Raw genomic sequence first — 6,000 nt, 5'->3', positions numbered from 1 at the left:
CAAGTCATAGATAATAACCTATTCAAAATTTACCTTGCATTACTTGCTCCAAAAAGTCTGCCCTCACCCCCAACATTGGCACTGGGTATCCTTTCTATGAGCCTTCAAGACTCCCTTTGCTTTTTCCTCTGATAGCCTTCATGATGCTGTTTCATGATTTTCTTGTTCATGTCTACCTGGTTTCTCAATTGTTATGTTCCTGCTAAGAGATTTGTCTTGTCCGCAGATACATCTCCCACAATGTAGAACAGTGTCTGGCACATAGCAAGAATGTTACCATTTATGCTTAATTAATTCGTCCTCATTTGTAAGACAGTGGCTACATATCCTGAAAATTAAGTTTTTGATTTTATTTTAATTTTTGTTCCATTACATTCAGTGATTTTTAGCATACTTTGTGGCACATAGAGAACATAAATTTTGAACACAATAATTAGCTGATGAGTTCTTCGGTTTAAAACAAGAACACAATATTCCAGAACAAATCTAATATAATCAGGTGTACTGTTTGGGGAGCTGGAGATTGGAAGATGATCCAGCAGTTAGGTTATGTTTGCTGCCTTAATATGTCAATTTTACCATCCATATCCCTTGAGAGGTGGGCAGTAATCACTGCCAAGCTCACAGATTCTCTGGCCTATGTGGTGTCTCTTCTTCAATGTTACCACCTGAAGCAAGGGCTACCAGCAAGTACAACAGCTTACTGGTCATAATTCAGTTTTCTGCATGGAGTCCTACAGTTTAAGCGATGAGAAGATTTTTCAGAACACGAATCCTGACTAGTACTGCCTGGAATGTCAAAGGTCATCAAAGTTACAGAAAACAGGATTCAGGAGCTACAGGAGGGAAACCTGAGGTTAACACCCTCAAGAAAGGGCCCCTTCAAAAGGTAGGTCTTCTACACTTTTCTTGCCTCATAGTTACATGTTTCAATCCTATCTAAAATGTATTTCAAATCTCAAAATTAAATTAGCAGAATGCAAATAAACTTGAATGTTGGAGGGCAATGGATCCTGATTACCAAGTACTTGGCTTAGTATCAGGATCCTTATCACTTTGGCTCTAACAGAATTTCTCAGGTTTACAACTGTCCTCCAACTTCAGTAAGTATACAGAATTCAAATGTAAATTAAAAAAAAAAAAACATGTCCCTGTGCAAAGGGAGAACTCCTGTGGGAAAGACCAGTTTGGTTTATAGGCTGTCACGCCCACAGTATCACCACCCTATACAACACTCCTCATCACCCTCTAAGGAAGGACCATTAAAATGTGACCACTGGGCTGAGGTTGTAGCTCAGCGGTAGAGTGCTTGCCTAGCATGCATGAGGCACTGGGTTCCATCCCCAGCACTATATGAAAAAAATTAAATAAACAAAGTAAAGGTATTGTGTCCATCTACAACTAAAAATATTTTTTTAATTTAAAAAAAAATTACCACTTATGGGTCAAAATTTCCAGAATCGGAGAAGAAATTGTATGTTTGGTACCTGTGTTTGTGCTAAATGCTTCTCTTTCAGTTTTACTCTTTCATAACTCTGTTTTGGCATCACCTTGTTTGAGTGATCTCTTAAGAGTTACTACACTTTGATTTTTAAAGTGGTGCTAAAAAACACAAAAACCTATAGATACGGTTGTGCTAAGGAAATAAAAACTCTTAAGTCTTTTATCCTTCTTACCTTCAAATTTCCTCATAAATAAAATTATATTGTTAGATCAAATGATTGGTGTGTTTTCTTCCATTTCATTCCAACTCTACTTTGGGAGGGAATTTATTGATTTATGATCAAGGCAATGTGAAGCACCAAGCTTTATAACTCTGTTCTTCTTCTGATTTATTTTGCTTAAATATAATTTCTTATAAAAACATTTCTTTAGAAAAACAGAAACCACTTATGGTAGTCTGAGATAAAGTTTGATGACTATCCATTGACAAGAAACAGTAAATTAGCGGTGCCCCTGGTTACTATCAAAGAAATTACTGGGGGGCCCTAAATATTTCTTTATTCTGCTATGGGTGGGTGGGTTCTGTTGTTATTGTTGCCTAAGTAACTGTCATGAAAGTTCAGAATCATTCAAGATTCTGGTTGGCTTTTCAGGCAGAGGCAGGAAAGAAGTTCCAGGCACCTTTACAAAAATAAGGCTCACCTACTCCCAGAGCATGGCAAGGTCCTTACCAAACGGCAATATAATTCCTTTCTCAGTATTGATGTTTCTGGTCTGATCCTGAAAATTTTAGTGTTCTGAGCTTTGAAGATGTACTTTTTCTAATAAATTTCTAATTAAACCCTGCAGAAGTTTCTCAAAGTCTTCCCTGGTGAGAATATTGAAAAGTATGCTTCAAACAGGAGGTTCCATGGCCATTTTTCCTACTACTTCCAACCGTCTCTCACTCACAGAAGTCTGAGAGCAGAAGAATCACACTGAAGATGCATATTCTTATTCGAGATTGTGTAGTACACATAGGAATGCCACATGGGGAACTGAGCATAACATTCCCATTAAAATACAGTTATTCTCAAGAGAATGTGTGAATTTTCGATCGAATTGAACTAGCTCCTCTCCCCTCACCCCACCCAGACAAAAGGAAGAAATCTAATTTCAAGTAGGAAACTGCTTATACGATCTCCTTTTGAAGGGTCTAAGATTTTAGGTGCCTTTTAATACTCCAGGAATAACTCCAATTGTCCAGGAATTTAGCAATTTTGCTTCTATAGTATAGTTTCTTTTTGGAACTTCACTAATCCCTCAGAAGAGAATAGATAAGTATCTGCACAAATCAATTTGCTTGACTCGCAGATGCATAAAGAGTAATATTTCTCTGCTCATCTCTGGTTTCTCATTGACATGAGGCACATATATACCAAATGGAGTGCAAATCAGTGGTGGTGCAAATGCAAAGCCTAAATCAACGTCAGGAATGATGGGATAGGTCCATGTGCTAGAGGAGTATTCAATAGAAGTCACAAGGAAGAAAAGAAAGGTAAGCATCCTGCTTATCATTGGTTAGAAAACCTTGACCTCTGAAAGAGAAAAAGAAGCTCACTATGTAAATGAACATTTTTACTGTTACTATTAAAAGCATATGATTATCAAAGATACCTCAAGCCTTCTTCCATATCTCTCCCCCTTTGCCTCCTGCTTATCATCATGCTTTCTTCCTTGTTCTCTGTGACCTTCTGACAAATAAAGCTCAGATCATTGATTCAATTATGACTTTTGGACTTATTTTATCAGATTAAGAGCCTTGTTCACTATTTGTTATTTTATTGTAACTGATTGTTTCTATCATTGTATGTGCATTTAAAAACATTTTGTCTCATCTTTTCTAAGTAGTTTGTATATAGATTTGTGACCAGGAATTGCCATAATAAAGGAAAAAAATTAATGACCTGTTCATGTATCAAGGAGCAAATAGTAAATGCCTTCTTTCTTCCACGTTAACTCTTCAGAGTCACATGACTTCAAAGCATCTCCAAGTCTGGTCTTAGATGGCATTTTAAAAAGCCCCCTAGGGAAGACTAATGTTTCATATTAAAGTATATTTTTGTATCAAGTCCTAAAATTGAGATGTATTCCAGGTAAAATTTCTTTCGTAAGAAGTCATAGCAATCCCAAATTCTTGGAATTTCTAAAGCAGATTAACTTTTTCCAAGCTCTTCTTGGAAGTTCTCTGTTATTGCCTTCTTTAACATGCTTTTTTTTTTTTTTGAGACAGGATCTCTTCAGGATACTGAAATGCCTCAGTATCCCCAATACCTTCAAAAGTAGCAGTGCCTTGCAGTTTAGGTAAATATGTATTAAATTGATAAATAAATGGAGGAATATAAAAAGCCTTTAATATAATTTACGATATTAATAGATCTAATGAGAAAAATTATGTAACCACTTATGTAGATTTCAAAAAAATTTTTTAAAATGTCAGCATATTTTTGAGTATTAAAAAAGAAACTAGCATATTTTAACATTTTTTAGATAGATTGAGAGAAACCAACAAGCACACACATATTATATTTAGTTCAAATCAAGTCAGTATCACAGTTAAAGATGAAGCTTTAATGATTTCATATTAAAGTAATGAATAAAATAAGAATATTCCCTACTGTATCTATAATTAAATATTGAACCTAGATTCACTGGACAATGTACAAGGAGAAATAACAGCTGTAAAAAAGGGGAAAAGAATTAGCTAAACTGCTATTTTCTTCAGAGTATAATTTTATTCCTGAAAAACCTCAAAAAACTCAACTAAAAAATATTAAAATTAGTGAGAAAATTCACAAAGATGCTACAACAATAGCATAAAGATCAATATTTTATAATATGTAAGAGACTACTAATTCTAAATACAATAGAAGTAAATATTCAATTCACAATAATGATGAAAAAACTGAAATGAAAACACCACCATCATACATTTGTTCAAGCCCACAGAACATAAAACACCCAAAATGAACCCGAAAGTTACTAGGGAGTCTGGGTGATAAGGATGTGTCTGTGTAGATTCATGAAGTGTAACCGCATACCACTCTTGGGGAAAAGTTAATATGGGGGAGACAAAGCATGTGCAGAGTCAAGGGATGAGGGGAAAGTTCTGTACCTTCCACACAATTATGCTGTGAATCTAAAACTGCTTTGAAAAAAGTAAAAGTTTGTTTGTTTATTTTTAAAAAAAGGATCAAATGCTTAAGAATGTCTTTAATAGATATTTTGGAGGATTTGTACACTTGAAAAAATTAGACAGGCACAGTGGAACATGACTGAAATCCCAGTGGTTCAGGAGGCTGACGCAGGAGGATTGCAAGTTCAAAGGCAGCCTCGGCAACTTAAAGAGACCTTGTCTCAAAATAAAAAATAAAAAGGGATGGGGATGTAGTTTAGACATTAAATGCCCCTGTGTTCAATCCCTCCAGTTCCAAAAAAAGAAAAAGAAAAATTTAAATTTTTGCTAAGCAAACTTTCTAATAATTATTTTATTTTTATTAACATGTATAAATTATACATTTTAATTGGGCTCAGTGTGTATTTTAACATATTTACGGAGTGTACTGATCCAATCTGTTGTTCCCTCTCATGGACATCCTCCTTTCCAACCTTTATTAATCATTATTCTACATTCAGGTCATTTCCTCTTTTTTTTTTTTTTTTAGTTTCAATGTTTAATAAAGAACACATGCTTTTTGTCTTTCTATGTCCAGTTTATTCCATATAATATAATATAATATCCTCCAGTTACATTGCAAATGACAGGATTTCATTCTTCTTTATGGCTGAATAGTAGCACATTGTGTGTATATATATTACACCACATTTTCTTTATTCATTCCCCTGTTGATGGGTACCTAGGCTGTTTTCATATCTTAGGTATTGTGAATAATGTCACAATAAACATTGGTGTGCAGAAATCTCTTCAGTATGCTGATTTCATGTCCTTGGGATATTTACACAGAAGTGGAATAACTAGATATATGGAAAATCTATTTTTAGTGTTTTTTATTTGTGTGGGTTTTTTTTCTTTTGAGTTATGTCCATATCATTCTCAATAGTGGTTTTTTGACTTGCATTTTTAACTAAGTCTTCTTTAGTTTGTTTGATTGGTTTGTTGGTTGGATTTGGTTCCAGGGATCCATTACAGGGCCTCATGTATGCTAAGACCATGTTTTTACCACTGAACTATACCCCTAGTACTAAGGAATACTTTAAAATATTTAATAAACAGGAATATATATCCCATTTTTGAACAACAAATCTCATCATAATATTCTATAATTTTAAGTCAACCTAAGAAATTATAAATATATATAAATACCCCTACCCATATGTGTATCTGTGCGTGTAATTTCATTAGGAAATTAAAATTAAAAATTTAAATTTTTAAATCATTAAAATTTAAATCATTAAAAATTAAAGATTTTGATGTTGAGATTTTCTGTTCAAAAACAAGATATGTATGCATGTGCATTTTATGCATATATCTGTACATTTATATACATACACACACAC

The 6,000-nt window shown here is 34.0% G+C and overlaps 1 long non-coding RNA gene across 1 annotated transcript in view; it reads left to right on the top strand.

The window, feature by feature from the left end:
- The first annotated feature begins 542 nt into the window (after window positions 1–542).
- The window catches only part of LOC144367721 (uncharacterized), a 71,513-nt gene continuing 66,055 nt past the window's right edge, over window positions 543–6,000 (top strand). Inside the window, exon 1 of the long non-coding RNA XR_013427245.1 lies at window positions 543–889. This is a non-coding gene — a long non-coding RNA (uncharacterized LOC144367721). The remainder of the gene's footprint in view (window positions 890–6,000) is intronic.

This window comes from Ictidomys tridecemlineatus, chromosome 11 (assembly GCF_052094955.1).
Source record: "Ictidomys tridecemlineatus isolate mIctTri1 chromosome 11, mIctTri1.hap1, whole genome shotgun sequence".
Classification (NCBI taxonomy): Eukaryota; Metazoa; Chordata; class Mammalia; order Rodentia; family Sciuridae; genus Ictidomys; species Ictidomys tridecemlineatus.
Note: the sequence above shows the minus strand (reverse complement) of the source record. Positions and strands in the feature narration are given on the sequence as shown.